This window comes from Dendrobium catenatum, unplaced genomic scaffold (genome assembly GCF_001605985.2).
Source record: "Dendrobium catenatum unplaced genomic scaffold, ASM160598v2 fragScaff_scaffold_980, whole genome shotgun sequence".
Classification (NCBI taxonomy): domain Eukaryota; kingdom Viridiplantae; phylum Streptophyta; class Magnoliopsida; order Asparagales; family Orchidaceae; genus Dendrobium; species Dendrobium catenatum.
In genome coordinates, this window is record NW_021319442.1 from 339,342 (window position 1) to 359,829 (window position 20,488).

At 34.3% G+C, this 20,488-nt stretch overlaps 1 protein-coding gene across 2 annotated transcripts in view; it reads left to right on the forward strand.

The window, feature by feature from the left end:
* The window catches only part of LOC110093895 (heterogeneous nuclear ribonucleoprotein Q), a 33,195-nt gene extending 15,806 nt beyond the window's left edge, over positions 1-17,389 (forward strand). For both annotated transcript variants that reach the window (XM_028697618.1, XM_028697616.1), the window contains one exon: positions 17,038-17,389. The gene's annotated coding sequence lies outside the window, so the exon portion shown is untranslated. The remainder of the gene's footprint in view (positions 1-17,037) is intronic.
* The last annotated feature ends 3,099 nt before the right edge of the window (positions 17,390-20,488 follow it).

Here is a 20,488-nt window from a genome sequence, read left to right on the forward strand (position 1 = left end):
TTATGATGGTGGTGGGTGGCCTTTTTGTGGGATTGGTTGCCGCAAATGAATATGAGTATTTAGTTTAGTGTATGAGGATGTGATCTAGAGTTTATGATGTGAAGGTGAGAGGTTTGGGTAGAGGGAATGTCAATATTAGTTTGGATTGGGCTGATTTGGAATATCATTATAGGGAATGAATTTTATGTGGTGTTAAGTGGTTTGAAAGGTGGGTGGAAGGTTAGCTTATGATGTGAATCTGTGATTTAGAGTAGTTGGTAGTGTTTTGTGTAGTTTTAGGGGTTGTGTACTAGTGTTCCCTGATTTGGCTGAGAGCTTATGGAAGGGAATTAATGGTGATGGTTGATTTTGGGATAGCTTGGGTTGCTGAGTAATATTAAAGAAGACTGGAGCAGTTAAAGAGTAAAAGATGGTAACTATCAATCTCATCAAAGAAAGACACAATTTGAAGTCACCAAACACCAAGCATTGAGAAAGGTTCTTGGGCTCTTACTTGTTTGAGTTTTTGCTCTTGCTATTGTAATTGGTCCGGTGGGCTGATTCTGTTGATGTGTTAAATCACTTGGAGCTAGAATTGTATGATGCGTTGTATGATTATGCAAGGAAATTGATGATTTCAGTTATCATAAGCCATATAATTATGCAATCACTTATGTTCCTTAAATGAAAACATACAATATTATAATTCAATTACCCACTAGATGCCTGTAACAAGTTTTGGCAGTGACAAATCCTTAAATGCTAAGCCCACACACTCAGGAAACTTATAGATGTAAAACAGGGCTTTTGACTAAGAGGTTGCCAATTAAATTTTGAATTGCACATAATCGCAAATGCCAAATATGGTAGACAAGAGCTCATTAATTATAGATTCTACCTTAGGAGGTTGAGAGGTTCTGTCCTAATAAGATAAAGCCATATTCCAAATTTCCCTACCAAGGAAGAAAACCACAACCAACCAGCCCAAATGTATTTGCAAAGTTCGATCACCTAAGGAGGAGAAAACTGTAGCCAACTTTATCAACTTCTAACAATATCATGTGGTTTCTGTTGAAATCAGGAATTTGAGAGGGAAAAACAATGCTTCTTTACTCAATTTCTTCCCTATTTATAGATTTATATAGGATATCTTAATAAAGAAATTAATATTTATAGATCCATGCATAATAGCCCTAGTACATTCCTTTCTAAATCAGCTACTTCATTATGGAAAGGAATCAATATGATCCTGGCGTGATTCTTGCGAGCTTCCCACTGACTGCTCTTCATGGTCATCGGATCTCCTTAGAGAGGAACAATTGGGATTTAACACTCGTCAAGCTAGGATGTATGGATATGTTATTCCCAGCTTGGCCATCATTCTGAGAAAGGTAGAGTTATCTAACCCTTTGGTAAGGATATCTACGAGCTGATCTTTTGATGACACGTGGTTGATACATACAAGACCACTGTCTAACTTTTATTTTATAAAATGTATGTCAACTTCTATGTGCTTGGTCCTGTCATGTTGGACTGGATTGTGAGTTATGCTGATTTGTTGTCACAATGCAACTTTATATGTTCGTCCCACATGATCCTTAGATTTTCTAGAATTATCTTGATCCATAGTTCCTCACATATTCTCAGGGCCGTTGCCCAATATGCTGCTTTTACGCAAGATATTGCCACCACATTCTGTTTCTCGTTTCTCCATTTAATTAGGTTTCCTCCAAAAAATGTGCAGTACCCTGAAGTAGATCTTCTGTCTGTTGGTGATCCTGCATAATCAGCATTAGTTTATACTTAGAGGGTTTTGACGTGGTGAAGAGAATCTCTTTTCCTAGGTTACCCTTAAGGTAGGTAGTGCAGTATTTTGTCTACCAGCGCATATGAGTTTGTTTTGAATTTTGCATAAACTGACTAACCATACTTACAACAACCATAGTTTAAAATTGCGCAATTAGAGGCACGCCTTTGCGTAATTCAGCCCTCAAGTGCCTCAATGCCTATGCAATTCTGGCTCCAGGTGAGGCGTACACCTCGCGGGTTAAGAGGCGCGCCCCTAAGGCGCTATTGCGCAATATCATGTGAGGCGCACGCCTCTTTAAACCGGTTCCCACCTACTTAAAATGACTTGCTTCTCATGTTATACCATTTGGCTCTAGTGAAATGAACGAAAATCCTCCTGCAAAGCCATTTCCGTTTGCAAAACTTCCGCTTGGTTTGCTGTCTGCCTCCACTCCTGTCGGCCCCACCTTACGCCGGTGAAGAAGGGTCTGCCTGCCCTCTACAAGCACTCCATTATAGGTTTTAGGTATTTTTTTTAAGTTCAAGGAAAGTTTTTTCAAGTTATAGAAAATCTAGGGTTTTCTATTTTTTGAGATTTTTTGTATGTTTTCACATTTGTGCATTAGGAAACATGGTTAGGAGAAAGGAAAAGACAAATACGTTATTGCGGCGTGACCCTTCTTGGAAATACAGTGTACAAGTTGATGTTGGAGGCAACGAGAAGACGAATGTGTATTTAAAATGCAATTTTTGTGAGATGGTGGTGAAGGGAGGAGTAACTCGTTTGAAGGAACACTTATCCGGCTCACATAAGAATATAACACCTTTTGTGAATGTTCCGGATAGCGCGAAGGAGGAAATTACAGCTTATATGAAAAAGAGTATGACGGCCAAATATTTTCATTAGTAGCGATTTGATGAAAGGGTTGAACATGGTGCTTACTTTGGGATATCATTGATGCTTGGTGGGAGGTACAGTTACACCGTCATCTACATGCAACGACGTGTTATCTCAATCCTCAATTTTAATATTCAGAGAGGAGATCCTCAAACCCGGAGGTGAAGCTTGGATTGTATCATTGCATGGAATGACTTATACCAGACCATACCATTAGGGAGTTTGCAGATTTACAACTTATTCTATTTTGGAATAAGGAGGGATTTTTTGGTCTGCAAGCAGCAAAATTAACTATTGTCAAACGGTCTCTAGGTATACTTATTTTTTTAAATGCATAACACTTTAATATATTTTGATTATCATTTTTCTTCTTGAAAATAGTTGAATGGTGGATCCAATTTGGTGATTACACCCGAGTTACAGAGTTTTGCTGTTAGAGTTTTGGGCCTCATTTGTTCTTCTTGTTGGTGTGAGCGAAACTAGAGTACTTATAGTCAAGTGCAAACAAAGAGAAGAAATCGACTTTCAATACTCAGAATGAACTCCCTTGTTTATATTATGCATAACAAGAGGTTGAGAGAAATGAGGTTGAGAAACAAGGGGTTGAAGGATGATGAGGACCCTTTGGTGTGTTATGATGTATCATCTGATAATGAGTGGTTCATGGATGATGAGACAAATTTGCCATTATCAAACTTGCTACTAGAGGATCTTAGTGTGGATGTCTTGAGGGGCGAAGCATATCAAGTGGGCACATCCACTAGTACCACACCACACACATCCACTAGCTCTGCAGCACAATATCAAAATAAAGGTATTCCACAACTTTTTATATGCTATTACATTATATTTATATCAAGTGAGCAAGTAACATGATAATGACCATTCTTATTGAACAGGGAAGAGAAAAGTGAGTCACATTGAAGATGATGAAGAGATGACATTCATAGATACAATTGGAGAAAAAGATTCCCTGGAAGAACCATTTAGTAATGGGACATGATTGGATTATATATGTTCCTTTTTATTTGTACTTTGGGAGTTTTGATAGACTATAATTTTGTGGTTTTGTACTTTGGAACATTATTTTATTGCATCTTTTTTCTTAATTTCCACTAATTCCATTTGTCATTTAGATGTTTTATTGTATGATAGAATCTTGCTATTATTTACCTACTAAACCCTTAAATTCTCATTTACGCAATTCTGCGTCCCTGAGGCTTACGCCTCACACCGCCTTGAGGCTTACGCCTCGCCTCACGGACAAAAAACACCTCGAGGCTTATTTACACAATTTTAAACCTTGACAACAAATGCTATATCTGGTCTTGTGTGGGAAAGGTAGACCAGTTTTCCCACAAGTCTCTGGTAAGCCCTTTTGTCTACATCTAGATCTTCTTTTGCTTCTCCCAATTTGAGATTCTGTTCTATCGGCGTTGTGTTGGCTTACATGCTAGTTTTCTTGTTCCCTTCTGAAGATCTTTGTTGTAATTTTGTTGTGAGATGAAGATTCCTTTCCTGGAATGAACTACTTCAATTCCAAGAAAGTATTTTAGCCTAACAAGTTCTTTGATATCAAATTTCTTGGTAAGATTTTTCATTAGACTTTCTTTGTCCTTTTTATCAGTCCCAGTCAAGATAATATCATCCACATAAACTAATAATATTGTGACTTCTCCTGAGTTTGTGTGTTTAAAGAAGGCTGTATGACCCCCTTGACTATGTAGATACCTATTAAGAAGCATGAATTTTGAGAATCTTCCAAACTGCTAGGCCCTATGTGATTGTTTTAGCCCATATAGGGCCTTTCTGAACCTGCATACTTTGTAACTTCTAGATTTGTCCTTTAATACTGGTGGTATCTCCATAAATATCTCTTCCTCCAAGTTTGCATATAGGAATGCATTTTTGACATCTACTTGTTCTAGTTGCCAGTTGTATTTAGCTGCTAGTGAAAGTATAATCTTGATAGTATTCATCTTGGCTACAGGTGCAAATGTTTCCTGGTAGTTAATGCCATATGTTTGAGTATGCCCTTTTGCCACTAGTCTCGCCTTGTATCTTTCCAGTGTACCATCGGGTTTGTATCTTACAGAGAACAGCCATTTGCAGCCGATTGCTTTTTTCCTATCGTTAGGTTGATGACCTCTCTTGTGTTTTTCTTTTCTAGAGCTTGCATTTCATCTTTCATGGCATTTTTTCAATTTCATCAGATAAGGTCTCAGAAATATCATTAGGAATATTAATATCATCTTGCATAACTAGGAAGTTTTTATGTGGGGAAGAAAAATTATTGAAGGATATGGAGTTGGTTATAGGGTATGAGGGAGTGGTGAATTTATCTTATTTTCAGGAGATGGTTTTTATTCTTGGATCTGCTTCGGAGCACAGTTTGAACTTGTACGCCTGGAATAAACATTTCCAAATCTAAGGATAGTTTTTTCTTCAGCTTCCCTATTTTGAATTTCAGGTGGATTAGTTTGATGTGGTGGGGAAAGGTTAAGAGGGGCAAGCATACTTTCATCATATTCCTTTGTTTCTGTCTCCCCCTGAAGATGATGTTTGGTACAGTAAGAGGTTTGGTAAAGAGGGGAAGTGGGAGGAGAAAGAATTTTATTTGAATGAGAGAATGAATTAGACTGAAATGAATCCATGGCTGGGGGATTTATTTATATTCACAGATATTTCTATATACTAAAATTTGCACATATAAACCCTCCAATACAAAGAAATAAAAATAATCAGACAAAATAAAGGATCCACCTCAGGATCCACCTCTTACTTGGATACGTCAATCTCCATCTTGGTTTAATTCAATTGGCACAGGAAACCAACATTAAGATTTTTCTCTCATCATCCTAAGCAGCCCCAAATTTTTGCTGATGATATTCTTCTTGTTGATAAGACTAGAGAGGAAGTTAAAGATAAACTTGAATCATGGATGTCAACCTTAGAGTCTAAAGGTTTTCGCTTGAGTAGATCTAAAACGGAATATATGTAAGTGTAATTTTAGTAGTAATGGACCTAGTGAGGGGATTGTGACTTTGGGCGATCAAGTCATTAATAAGAGTACACGTTTTAGATATCTTGGATCTATTGTTCAGAGTGATTGTGAAATAGATGGGGATATTATCAGCAAAATTCAAGTTGGATGGTTGAAGTGGAGGAATGCATCGGGCTTGTTATGCGATAGAAATGTACCCCTCAAACTTAAGGGAAAATTCTATAAGATGGTAGTGAGGCCTGCAATACTTTATGGTGCCGAATGTTGGCCATTAAAAGAGAAGCACAATACTAAGTTAAGTGTGGCAGAGATGAGGATGCTCAGGTGGATGAGTGGCTTTACCATTAGAGATAGGATACGAAATGAGCATATACGTGAAAAGGTTGAAGTATCTCCAGTAGAAGATAAGATTAGAGAGAGTCGCCTTAGATGGTTTGGTCACATAAAACGGCGGCCTTCCGATGACCCGGTTAGGAGAGTAGAGGTATTAGATTTGACTTATGTTAAGAAAGGTAGGGTTAGACCTAAAAAGACTTGGTTAGAAAATATTAGAAATGACATTTCTGTGTTAGATTTAAACGAGAATTTGATTTTTAATAGGACACAGTGGAGAAAAAGGATTCATGTAGCCGACCCCACGTAGTGGGATAAAGGCTTGATGTTGTTGTTGTTGTTTTATCCTCAGCAGTCCCAAACAATTTTGAAATATTGAAGAACCAATATTTTTTGTTAACATATCTGAAACATTGTCATATATTGGAATTTTTTACTTTCTCCATAATCTCATCAGGAGCTACCTCTATAATGAAATGAAACTTCACATATATGCTTAGTTCTTTTATGATACACAGGATTATTCGAATGAAGTACTACACTTTGCTTGTCACAACACAAGCAAAGGAGAAATCACTAAAATAATTTAAAGATCAACCCTTTCATTCACATGTCTTCTTCTATGGCTTCAACATCAACCTATTCAGATTAAGTTGTAGAAAAGGTTTCAAATGGCTGCAAATTTTCCTTCCAACTGATTTAGTATAGCAAGAAGAACTCGTATGGAAGTTTGCCTTAACCCACTATATGGAAAATTTAGTATAGTCTACACACCTTTATTTTGTTTAAACCCCTGGCTATAAGATAAGCTTTGAATATTAGCTCTTCACCCTCCTTGAAAAACCATCGGTAATTGACAATAATCTTATTTCTTGGCTTGTTTATCAACACCTAAGTGTTGTTGTTCTTGAGAGAGATAATCTCTTCATTCATAGCATGCTTCTATTTATTGATTTCTATTATTTCACGGCTTCTTTATAAGATCTTGGTGTGTCACTTGACAAAAAATCAGCCATAAATGCATAAAATTGATATCTGCTTACCCATTTATTCATGTGTTTAAGCCAAATGTTCTTCTTTGCATTTCTTTGATAATTTTTGCCTAGGCTTTGTGGTTTAAACATCAGTTGATTGTTGATCTTTGTCTTTAAGAATTTCATGATTTTTTGTTTGTTCCAGCTCAATTTGCAACTTGTGATTTGCATCGTCATTCTTACTTTGAGCCATAGTTTTTGGAATTAAATCTAATATTTGTTGTTATTAAAAACCTCCTTGCTTATGAAATCCTTAGAAAACTTCGATCTAAACTCCACAACTGAGATTTTTTTACCTTCTCAGGATATCCAATTAAAATACATTTTAAGGCCCCTGGTTCTAATTTGCCCTGTTCAATATAAGCATAGACAATAAAATGAAATTCCTTCGGCTTGTTGTAGTCTTCTGGTTGTCAAGTCCGCGTCTCTTGTATGATCTTGAGCTCAATAGATGATGGAGGACATCAATTAATTGAAAAGGTGGTTGTACTGACTTCCTTAGTCCAATATATCTTTAGTAGATCTGCATTATTCAATGCACATCTTATTCTTTGAAGATTTTTTCTGTTGAAGCATCTGGCTAGCCCATTTTGTTCAGTCGACTTTACTGTCAGATACCAGCTATTACTTGCTCCTGCAATACTTATTGAATTTATCCAAGCAAATTTCAAGGCTTTTGTTTCTTAAGCTTTTAATTTATTTTCATTCTTTGAATTATTTAAAGGTTCCACTTCTGTATCAAGAAATATTCTCACAAAATTTTTTGAGTAATCATCAATAAAAGATAGAAAGTATCTAGCTCCACCATACGCCTCACTTATTACAGGACGCCCAAGATCTGAGTGCACATAATCTTGAATTTCTTTAGATTTATATTCAAATCAGAACCTTGGGATTTTCCCACTTCATAATGTTTACAAAAAGTCTAAATTTGCAGGTTTCTTGTTCTTAAAGAAAGCTTGCCTGTACAATTCTCCAAGTCTCGTTTGTTGACATGTCCTAATCTTTGATTCTACAACTTTTTTTCATCGATAAGATTATACGACATGTTAACATGTCCTCACATCATTGTTTAACCTTGCAGTGTATACACTCGTTTGATATGAATATCCTTCATGATGATCAAAAGAGCTTTTGCACTTCTTTAGGATTCCACCATCACATTGGAAACTATATCCACTGTGATCTAATTCACGGAGAGAAATTACATTTCGTAGTTCAGGAATATATCTTACATCCTTTAGAAATCTCTCCATGCCATCATTGAGTTCAAGTCGAAAGATTCTTTTTCCTTGAACCTTACAAGCTTTATTGTTTCCATGATACAACATACTAGCTTCATTTTAGTAAGAGACTTGAACGAATATAATCTATCCACAAACATAAAGAATCTTAAAAATGATCATATATGGAGAAACAAAACCACATTTCTTCTTGTTCACATATACCTTTTAAACTTATAAGCACTCAATACTTTCTTAGGATGCAATAATTGAATATTATTTTTTAATTTTATTATGAATTAAAATATTATCAAAATAAACTATGAATTTTATAATGAAGGTTTCATAAAAAATCTTGGTGCGTTGATTGTTCTAAATGATATTACTAACCATTCATATATTTCATTTTTATTTTAAAAGCAAATTTTTATTTATTAACTTCTTATTTTAATTTGATGTGCCACTTCTCATATCGATCTTATTTAGCATTATCATTCATATGAGGTATAGAAATCTATATTAAATTATATAGGCACACCTTAAGTCATTTTGTAAACTGAAAATCACACAAATAACTCTCCAATACAAAGCAACTAAAAACAGCTATATAAAGTTAGCTAAGTGAATTAAAGGACCAAAGCAACAATAGGAAACAAAAATACGTCCCTCTCACCATCATCACTGACATGCTATTAATTATAGAGATAACATAATGATATAAGCCAATAATATATAAAAGAAGCTATGCATAAATCATTGCTTGATGCAAAACTTATGGCAATAGTAATGCAAATTTCTATTAAATTTAGATACATCACGGTATTTATAAGTCTCATTTGAAAATTTAATATAAGACAATTTTAATTTGAGGTCATACTAGTACCTAGAATTTCTAATAGAAGATATGTAGAAGTAGCTTTAATTTTTAGAACTCCAATTATGTTAGATTATTAGTATGTACTAGTTAATCAATAATTGCTTTAAAATCATTAGAATCAATATATAATCTATTCACAAACATAATGAATCTTAAAAAAGATTATAAATTAAGTCACAAAACAACATTTCCGTAGGGTCCCATATCTTTTCAACTTATAAGCCTTCAAATACTTTCCTAAGATGTACTGATTTATAATGTTATTTTTGGGAGCCTAAACCTGCGGGTTTCGTCGTGGAATAGCTTGAGAGCTTGTTCCACCTCTTCTTCTTCTTCTACTTCTTGGGAAGGCTTGCGAGCTTCTCCTATCTTCGTCTTGGACTTTTAATCTCATTCTTCTTCCCGCAAGTATCTACCCCCATCAGTATCTTTCTTCTCGACGATTGGCAAAGCTTCTTTAGGTGTTGTTTATGTGTCGTTTGTAAGTGTCAAAGAGTTGTAAGAGTCTTTTATCTTATAAAAAGTTATATTGTCGTATTTTGTTTAGTTTTGAGTATTTCATGTTACTTTTTATTATCATAGGAAGAGTATCTTTTGCTTGCAAAAAATTAGGGGTTTTCCTAATTTTTTGCTTGCATCAATTTGATATCAGAGCGGGTTAGCAAATCCCGGTTTGTCGAGTGAGTCTTGGTGAGATATAGCAGTTGTTGTGTGAGTCTTGTTATCAAGCGAGTTTAAGTTTTGTTGAGTCTTCTTTTCTTTGTTTAGAAAATAAATAAAAAATAAAAAAATAAAAATAGTTATCCAGTGGAAGAATGCAGGACAGAAAATATTGAAGTGCCGATTCCAATGGACAGATGGATTCCATCAGAAGGTGATTCAACAGACCCTTTACAGAATGAATTATACAAGCTTTAGATGAAATTGCATATGAGTACTGAAAACCATTTGAAGCAAAGAAGCGTTTGCAAGAACAATTTCAGCAAGAACATGAGGAGATTCTGAAGAAATACGAAGTCAAGATTCAAGAGTTTAATGCACTTACTTCGTCTCCTCAGCTCAAATCTAAAACAACCTCATCGGGATATGAGTTCTTCCAACCGGAGGAGAATTGATGCAGGCAAGGGGGTGGGGGGGTGTCAAAACACGTTGGGTTTTAATTTTGGTGAGCTTTAATTTCTTATACTAGATGTCAGCTCATAAATGCTTTTCTTCTACTTAATTCAGCTCATAAATTATCTTTAATTAGGTTCATTTCCCCCTATTGGCCCTTGGTTTATTCCCTTTGCTGCCTTTGCCTCTTCCCCTATTTGTGTCTCTTTCCCTTCTCTTTACTCCTTCAGTTTCTTCTCCTCTGGTGCTGTTTCCGAAATGTGGTTCATTCTCCTTGCTGTGCCGATTGCTCTCTGTTACCTGGCTGCCCGTTGGGATTTCCTTTTTTTCGGTTCTGTTTGTTGTTGCCTGTTGGGTCTTCTCTATTTGCCGGTTCTGTTCCTGGCTATTGTCCCGTGGAGGTTATAATCGTTTCCTGGGTGTTTTTTTTTCATGTTTCTTTGTGGCTGACCCTTGGCCTTTCATTTCCCCAAACTTGATTGGTTTTGGTTGGAGGTGGAATGGCTGTTTGGCTTCTTTCTTTTGCTTATAAATTGGAGATGTTTTGTATGTTTAAAAGTGTGTTATAATGTTATTTTTGGGAGCTTTAACCTGCAGGTTTTGTTGTGGAAAAGCTCGAGAGCTTGTTCCACCTCTTCTTCTTTTACTTCTTAGGACGGCTTGCGAGCTTCTCCTATCTTCGTCTTGAACTTCTAATCTCATTCTTCTTCCCGCAAGTATCCACCCCATCAATATATTTCTTCTCGACGATTGGCAAAGCTTCTTTGGGTATTGTTTATGTGTCGTTTGTAAGTGTCAAAGGGTTGTAAGAGTCTTTTATCTTATAAAAAGTTATATTTTGTTTAGTTTTGAGTATTTCATATAACTTTTTATTATCCTAGGAAGAGTATCTTTTGCTTGAAAAAAATTAGGGGTTTTCCTAATTTTTTGCTTGCATCATTATATTAAGAGTCAAATTCTCATTCTAATATATAAAGAAAGGTCATTTCTAGTACTTTCTAACTTACTCTTTTTAGGTCTGCCTCTAGATTTTTAGCATAGGCCAAATGTAATACTACATCAACTCTCCTGATCGGGTCATTGGAAGGCCGTTGCTTTTCTTTGGACTTTGAGCAATTTGACTGATAAGCCTTTGGATTTAGGGATTGTTTGGTTGGAAGTTAAATGGGTGCAAAGTATTTCAAATGTTGGTGTTTTGAAAATATTGGTATTTGGTTGGATGAAAAATGAATACAAAGTAAAATAAATGTAGTGTAAATCATTTGTTCATTTTTGAAGTAAATTAAACTTATCCAATTTTTAGCGAGAACAATTTACACTACAAGTAAGTTTGCTTGACCGCCACCATCAAACCTCCGGCCACCCTTGCCGCCACCCGCCGCCGGCCACCATCTTTGTCGTTTGCCTTCGGCTGTTGTGGGACACCATTCGGCCGCCAACATCTTTGGACATTATACTACATTCAGTTTACTTCAAACTAAACATGAAAAAATATTCACCTGCAACAATCATCCAAACGACTCCAAAGTTTTCCTTTTACATTGCATGTTTTTTCTATTGAATTCCTTTTTTAGCCCAACCAAACAGCTGATAGGAAATACTTGAGTTCGCAGTAATCCTATCGGATCTACTTGAGTTCGCAAGCAAACCTAATAATAATTGGTAAAGACAGCGAGGAAACGAAGAAATTGTGGTGGAATAACAATCAAACGATAGCAAATCTTATAGAAAACAAAGCGAAACAAGAACAAAGCAAAGGTACAAGAGATCCTCAATTCGAGAGGAGGTTCGTCTCTCCCAAATCTCTAGACAAGGGAGTCTAGAGCCTAAGTCGCCAAGAAACCCTAATTCCAATAAATCAAAACATAATCTTTCCTAATCCTCTCATCCTCTTTAATACAAAAGTTTTCCTAACTTAATTTCCCTTCCAATCCCTAGCCGCCCACTTCTTTTCAATTTGAAATCGCTTGGACAAGTGGGGCATACCCCTTTGGGCGGAACGAACTAGAGGCGGACTGTTTCAGCCTCCTGTACATGAGCTGAGGGCTGGCTGGGCCGGTTCAGTCACACTGAATCGGCATATCAACAACCCATTAGACCAAATTGGGTGATTTTTAGATACTTTTTTTTTTCTTTTTTTCTTTTATTTTTATTTTAGATACTTTGAAGATGAATTAAAGGGTAAATTCTAAATACATCAACAAAATGTTTTGCATTTTTCTTTTATCGTAACAAACAAGAAAATTTTCAAAACTCTTGCATTCCATTTTGAGCAAACCAAACCCCTAAAGAATATCAACTAAATCATTTTAAAAATTTACCAAACAAGAAAATTTTCATAACTCTTGCATTCCATTTTGTGCAAACCAAGCCCCTAAAGAATATCAACTAAATCATTTTAAAAATTTCTCAGTACAAGCATAACTTGATTAAAATAATTGGTTTCAATATCTTCCTACATATTTATATGCAAGTTAATACCATGGTTTAAAATTGCGCAATATGAGGCTCGCCTTTGCGCAATTCCAGTAAAAAATGCCTCGATGCTTACGCTTCGAGTTTTTTTTATGAGGCTTGCTCCTCAACTTGGTTGAGGCCCGCCTTGAGGCTCTCCTCGCCTCACTGGCATGAGGCTTACGCCTCACACTATATATATTAAAATTTACATAAATCTTGAAGTAAATGCCCGACATTGGACTCTATAGGAGAGGAGGAAGGGGAGAGAGCATTTCATCATAATGATGATTCAAATGAAGAACACCTTAGTGATGACAGTGCTGATGACTTATGAGTTCTTATGTGATATGTCATTGCTATTTATTTTTGGAAGTTTGAATTATATGTTAATGAAAAGAATATTGGGATTTGGGAAAGATAGAATTTTGAGTTGTACTATATTTCATGTTGTCTTATTATTGAGATATTTTGATTTTATTTCATATCTTATACTTTTTTATGTTTTATATTATTCACTCATTATTATATAAAAAATTTATCATTTTATGTTTACGCAATCTTTTTATTTTGAGGCGCCTCATGAATGAAAAACGCCTCAATGCCTGAATACGCAATTTTAAACATTGGTTAACTAGAACACTCACTAATATGTTATCAATCTAATGACGTTTAAAACATGTTTTAGCATAAATCTTAGACTCAGATGCATAATCAAGTGATTTCACATTAATATACTTATTGAATATCATGTTATTAGTTTTAAATGCAGTAGGTGTGAGAGATAACGGTAATTCTTCAAAATTGTTTATGTATTTAGTAGTACTTTTAGTTTTTTAATTTAGTGAATTAGTCATGATATTACAAAAACAAATAATTTTCTTTTAAGTTCTTTACATTTTAGGCCAATTATTAGTAGGATCCTTTCATGGCCTTTCTAAGGTGATCCAATATATTGCAGCTTGCCCGGTTAATTTTGTTTTTGCAGATATTACTTTATGATTCGTCATGCATTATTTGCCATTCAAATAAGTAATGTAAATCTAATAACCAACTAATAAAAACTTTATGATCGATTCTATCATCATATGTTGATGCTTTCAATTTTTTTTACTATGTTATCATTTGTGCTAAAATTTGATGTCATGATTTGATAAACATCATTGTTAGACACCCTAAATTATTTATCTTGATTATTTTCTTGCTCGTGGGGTTAATATTCATATGAGTTGGTTTATTAATGTTATTGGAATTTACTTTAGGTTCACGTTAATAAACTTAGTTCACTTATAAATTTATCAACTCTTGTTTGAGCCAAATTACTCTTGTTCAATAATCCAGGCATTTGATTTTAAAACTTATTGCAATTCTACCTTTTTCTTGATTTGTTAAGTTACTCTGATAATTAGTTGTACTTCTAGGTGACATTTTGACGCAATGTAAAGCCCTAGTACTAATTTGATACACGATTTATCAGGGTTAGAGCTTTCTAATACATTCAAAATGATGCATTGTTTGCTTACATGCAAGAAATCAGGGATTTCACAAATGACAAGTTGCCAAATAAATTTAACCACTTTTTTAAAATAAAAAAAGTAACACTAACACTAGAATCATATTGATAATGAAATGATGGTAATAATATAAACAAAAATTGTGAGGAATTTGAAACGCATAAAATAATATGCAATTTTAATTCAGTTTTCACAAAATGAATTTATAATGTATCAGCTTTTTAACAAAATCTAAAGCACTAATAAGCCAATGCCAAGTTATGTTGATGAAATAAGAACAAAGCACAAAAGTACCAAAATAAGATTAGCGAGGTCTTTAATTTGATAATCGTGCTATTACTGTATATTTAAAGAAATTATACATCTAACTTTTACTCGCATGGTTGAAAATTTTAAAAAAATATTAAACCAAAGTTTATGAATTATATACAACAACAACAACAACAACAGCAACAACATCAAGTCTTTATCCCACTACGTGGGGTCAGCTACATGAATCTTTTGTTTCCATTGTGTCCTATTAAAAGTCAAATTCTCGTTTAAATCTAATAAAGAAGGGTCATTCCTAATATTTTCAAACCAGGTCTTTTTAGGTCTACCCCTACCTTTCTTAACATAAGTCAAATCTAATACCTCTACTCTCCTAACCGGGTCATCGGAAGGCCGCCGTTTTATGTGACCAAACCATCTAAGGCGACTCTCTCTAATCTTATCTTCTACTGGAGCTACTCCAACCTTTTCACGTATATGCTCATTTTGTATCCTATCTCTAAGGGTAAAGCCACTCATCCACCTGAGCATTCTCATCTCTGCCACACTTAACTTAGTATTATGCTTCTCTTTTAATGGCCAACATTCGGCACCATAAAGCATTGCAGGCCTCACTACCATCTTATAGAATTTTCCCTTAAGTTTGAGGGGTACATTTCTATCACATAACAAGCCTGATGCATTCCTCCACTTCAACCATCCAACTTGAATTCTGCTGATAATATCCCCATCTATTTCACCATCACTCTGAACAATATATCCAAGATATCTAAAATGTGTGCTCTTATTAATGACTTGATTGCCCAAAGTCACAATCCCCTCACTAGGTCTATTACTACTAAAATTATACTCCATATATTTCGTTTTAGATCTACTCAAGCGAAAATCTTTAGACTCTAAGGTTGACCTCCATAATTCAAGTTTACTTTCAACTCCCTCTCTAGTCTTATCAACAAGAAGAATATCATCAGCAAAAAGCATACACCAAGGTACATCCTCTTGCAAATGTCTAGTGAGAACATCCATGACTAAAGCAAAAAGATATGGGCTTAAGGTTGATCCTTGATGTAACCCAACCGAAATAGGGAAATACTTGGTCAATCCACCTTGTGTTTGAACACAAGTAATAGCTCCTGCATACATATCTTTAATGATTTGAATATAAGCATTATTGACTCCTTTCTTTTCAAGAATTCTCCATAACACTTATCTTGGAACTTTATCATATGCTTTTTCTAAATCAATAAATATCATATGTAGATCCTTCTTATTTTCTCTATATTTCTCCATCAAACCTCTTAATAAATGTATGGCTTCCATAGTCGACCTACCCAGCATGAATCCAAATTGATTTTGAGAAACATTAGTATCACGCCGCAACCTATGCTCCATAACTTGCTCCCATAGTTTTAAAGTATGACACATTAACTTAATACCTCTATAATTCGTACAATCTTGTGCATCACTTTTATTCTTAAAAATAGGAATTGACACACTCATTCTCCACTCATCTGACATCTTTTTAATCTTCAAAATAGTATTAAAAAGTTTAGTAAGCCAAGAAATCCCTTCATCTCCTAAGCATTTCCACACCTGTATTGGAATATCATCAGGTCCAACAGCTTTTCCACCCTTCATTTTCTTTAAAGCCTCTCTAACTTCAGTTTCACTAATACGCCGATAAAAACATAAAGTATGACACATTAAAGTTTCTGAATTATATGCTACAAAAAATTTTTATATATAGTCATCATCCTATAGGCTAGTAGATATGATTGACATTGAATCAACTCAATACACATTTAAAATAATCCAACAATTAATTCTAGGCACAATTTGAAATCTCTTAAAATTCGCATACATAGCTGAACACCCGCTAGATGCCTGTAACAAATGCCACTGAGGGTCCATCCGTGGAGGGATCTGGACTAAAATGTGATGAAATTGAAAATTGAATTGCTCATATGAAAAACACAAAATATAGATGATTAGAACCTCATGATAATTTTATTTTCCACTGTCCAATATTATTAGATAAAGCCAAACTTTAAATTCCACTGCCAAATAAAAAAATTTTCCAACCTTCTCAAATGTTATTTTGAAGTTCTACAACCCAAAACTGTCAGCCAAGCATATCAAATTCCAACAATGCCTTGTGGTTATCAGTAAGAATAAATTAGAAATTAATTAAAATTGAACTATGCCAATCATATGAACTAGAATGACATCCTTCTTTTGATCATCTTCACTTGCATTCTATTAATTATAGAATTCAACAATAAAATAAATCAGCTAATCATGAAAATAAGCTTTGTACATGTCATTATATGATGTGATGCATCTGACAGGAATAAACACGAAGACTTATTGTAATATTTCTTACATATTTTTAATCTTTAGCAACGAGTCTTTTCTTTCTTTTCATCTCAAGACTTGAGAAATTACTAAAACATTTAAGCTCTAACATGAATTCATCCTCTGCCAACTAGCATCAACTGCGGTTGATTATTGGTTACTCTTTGATGTCGAGACTGTTAGTTGTTGAAGCAGGTGTTGATGCTGTTGGTGGTTGAGATGGAGATGGGGAGGGGGAGAAATGGGGTTGTTGTTGAGCAGGAATGGCGATGCTGACTGCACTGCTTACCTTTGATGTTGGATGCATACTGCAGGTCTTAAGTGCTACATGAAGGAGAAGAAAATTCACTTGCCTGTTGATGTTCCCTGGTTAGTGCTGGTAGTTAATGTATTCATTCTTGTCTTATGTTTTTTAATATTTTTTTATATTCTGGGCGGTAGAATTTTTTTTGTGCGATTTATAAACATGAAATAAGTACAAATTCTAAATACTACTTCCTTCTTGGTTTTAGAAAAAAAAAAAAAAAATCAGATTTCCTTTCTATTATATTTATTTGGAATATGGATCTTTTCTTCGTTTGGTCATGTGGCTAAAATGCTTGTCATGCAACTAAAATGCCTCTTTTCAATCATTTCACATTCTCTTATTCTTCAAATATTCATTTTTAGGATTTGTTAGGTAAATTGCTAAAATAGTTCCCATTACTTTTCTGTTCTCATAAATGTCTCCTATGGACTTAAATATCACATGTTTATCTTCTTCAACTTATCACATTTATCATCTATTTCAGTTATCAATATCTATACAATGTTTTTTATGATTTTGTTCGTTTTTTCTTTTATCTAAATTTATACTTTATAGCTCCTCCCGTAAATTAATTACTTAAATTTGCATCTTATTTTTCTTGAGGTCGGATCTTTAATTAAGTTTTATTATTTTCTATCTGAATGAATTAAATTGTGTCTAATTGGATTGTTTTCATCATTCATCCTTTCTTTACCCATGCTGCAATATTGATCATCGTGAGATATAGCTTTGGCTTTGGTCATTGTTCTTTTTTTTTTTTTTAGTTCTACTTTGTTTGTGATTCTTGTCCATCTCAAATTATAAGTTTTTTATTATTTAAAAACATGTTTGCTTTCCTTAAAAAGTTTTTACGCCTTTAAGTCACTCTTTCGAAATAGACTTAGGGGCTGTTTGGTTGCATGAATTAGGAGGGTAAAGTAAAACAAATTCATGTATTTACTAAATTCGGCTCTTTGTTTAATTTTAAGCGGAACAAAACAAAAACCTCTGAAGCATTAGGCGTGTATTATAGGAGGGGGATCCCGCGACTTCAAAAGCCGCTCAAAATGAGCGGGTTTGAAATTCTTCGCTAGCCTCGTGCCATCCTCCTGCGAAGACTACGAAGAGCGAAGTCGAACAGCCAAGAGGGAGCCGAAGTCGAATAGCAACGAAGGAAAGGAAGGAGCGATCCGTGCCGTCTGTCGCTCTCGCGCGAATGAACGAAGTCGAACGACGACAAGGAAGCCGAGAAGCAACGGTGCAATCTATGCACCCCCTGTGAATCAACGAAAACGAGCAGCAACGACGAAAAGGAGAAGATGAAAGGCGAACCCCAGGTCTGCTTTCTGGGTTGGATGAGTTCGGACCATTCATGTCGTTTTTATCGTCGTTGGCCATTCATGTTGCTGGGGTTCGCTTTGCTTTGCTGTCTTCGCCGCATCTTTCTCAGATGTTGCTAAATTTTTTAACACAGATTTCTGTCTATTTATTCAGATATATGGTGTCTTATTCATGTTTCACAAACCTTCTCCAAAGGCCAATACCAAAATAAATTATTAAAAAAATGATTTTACTTTACTCTGGATATATATCTAACCAAACAAGGGAAATAATTTTCCTGCGTTTATTTTACAGACAACCAAACAGGCTCAAAGTATTTAAAATGCATTATATTTATTTTTCATTGCATTTACTTTACACTGCATTTCTTTTGCAGGCAACCAAACAGCCCCTTAATTGCAACCACCCACTTTATTCTGTACATTGATTTTGGTTTATCTTAAATGTTTCAATTTGTCTCATTTAGCAACCTAATTTAGAATTTGAACGACTTTGTATTTTTTACATCCTCTGTCTTATCTTTTGTTTTTTTTTTCTTTTGATTATTTTTACAAAGCTTTCAGAAATACATAATGATTAGAAATTTTTTTTTAAACTTTCCCCTGTTTTCTGTGGTCGGATCTTATTTTGTAGGTGAAAAAAAAAACTCTCTTGAAGTAGGTTTTCAATGATTAGTTTCTCCAGTTTTTTGAAATTAACTTCCCTTTTATTTATTTTTTGAAGTATATCTTCACTATTGAGATAATGTTAGAATTCATAAATGAATCTTATATTATTGGATGCATAATTTATTTAAGTTTTTGGATTTCGAACTCCTTTTATTTTTTTACTTTGTTGTGCTTTAGTATTGCAAACTCTCTTTTTAGTAGATTGTTAAGCATGGAGATTTCTGTGGGTATGGTGTACAGTTCAATGTGGACTGTTGGACGCTAGCCTTCCATAATATAAGGTACTAATTTATAAAAAGGGAAGTTAATGTGGAGTATAGGATGTTAGAAATAAAATTTTTATTTTTTTAGCATAAACTTGCTTATGCTTATGTATACAAATACAATTGTTTAAAATTCCGTAATACGAGGCTTGCCTTTAGGTTTGCCTCAACACAGTTACAGTGAAAAACACATCGAGGCTTATACCTCAATATTTTTTATGAGGCTTGCGCTTTAGCTTGGTTGAGGCTAGCCATGCCTCATTGACATAAGGCTTACTCTTACTCTTCCTATTTATATTGATTTTTATTAAAATTTACCTAAATCCTAAACTAAAGCCTTGAAAAAATCATGTTTTAATGCACTCCCAAACTGCAACAGCTTCCTCTCGACTGTCTTGACCTCCAAGCCTTTGTTTTTCCATAGTCACCACTGTCGTAACCGTCGCCGGCGATCACTTGAAACCCTCAGACCTCCATCACCTTATCTAAATTTTTAAGAGTATTAATCTCATCTTTATGTTAATGAAAAATATTTATAAAAGAAGAAGATGCTTAAAATAGATGAAGAAGCAAATTGGGAGGCATGAGACTCCTTGGGATAAGATAGGGAAGAGACCAATTTGTTACGATGATGATTCATATAAAAACTTTAGTGATGACATTGCGGATGATTTCTAAGTTTTTGTCATCTGTTTTAGTTTTCTTTTGAAATTAAATGTGGATGAGTAAAGAACGGAGAAAAAAGGAATTTGAAGTTGAATTTGATATTAGATGATACTTTTATGTTATTCATATATTTAATATTATTTTGCTCTTGTTATATTTAGATTTCAATTTTATTTCATGCAATTTATTACTTGTGATTTTATATTTTGTGCAATATTTTATTTGATATGTATGTCAAATTTTTTATTTCATAATTTAATAGAAGGTTAATATGTCATCCTTCAATATGTTATTTTGGTATTATATAAAAAATCAATTTTAACATTTATTTTGACTTAATGTAATTTTTTGACTTTGATTCTTATCCATCGCCTCATGAACAAAAGACAGTCTCATTACTCAATTGCGTATTTTTAAAACTC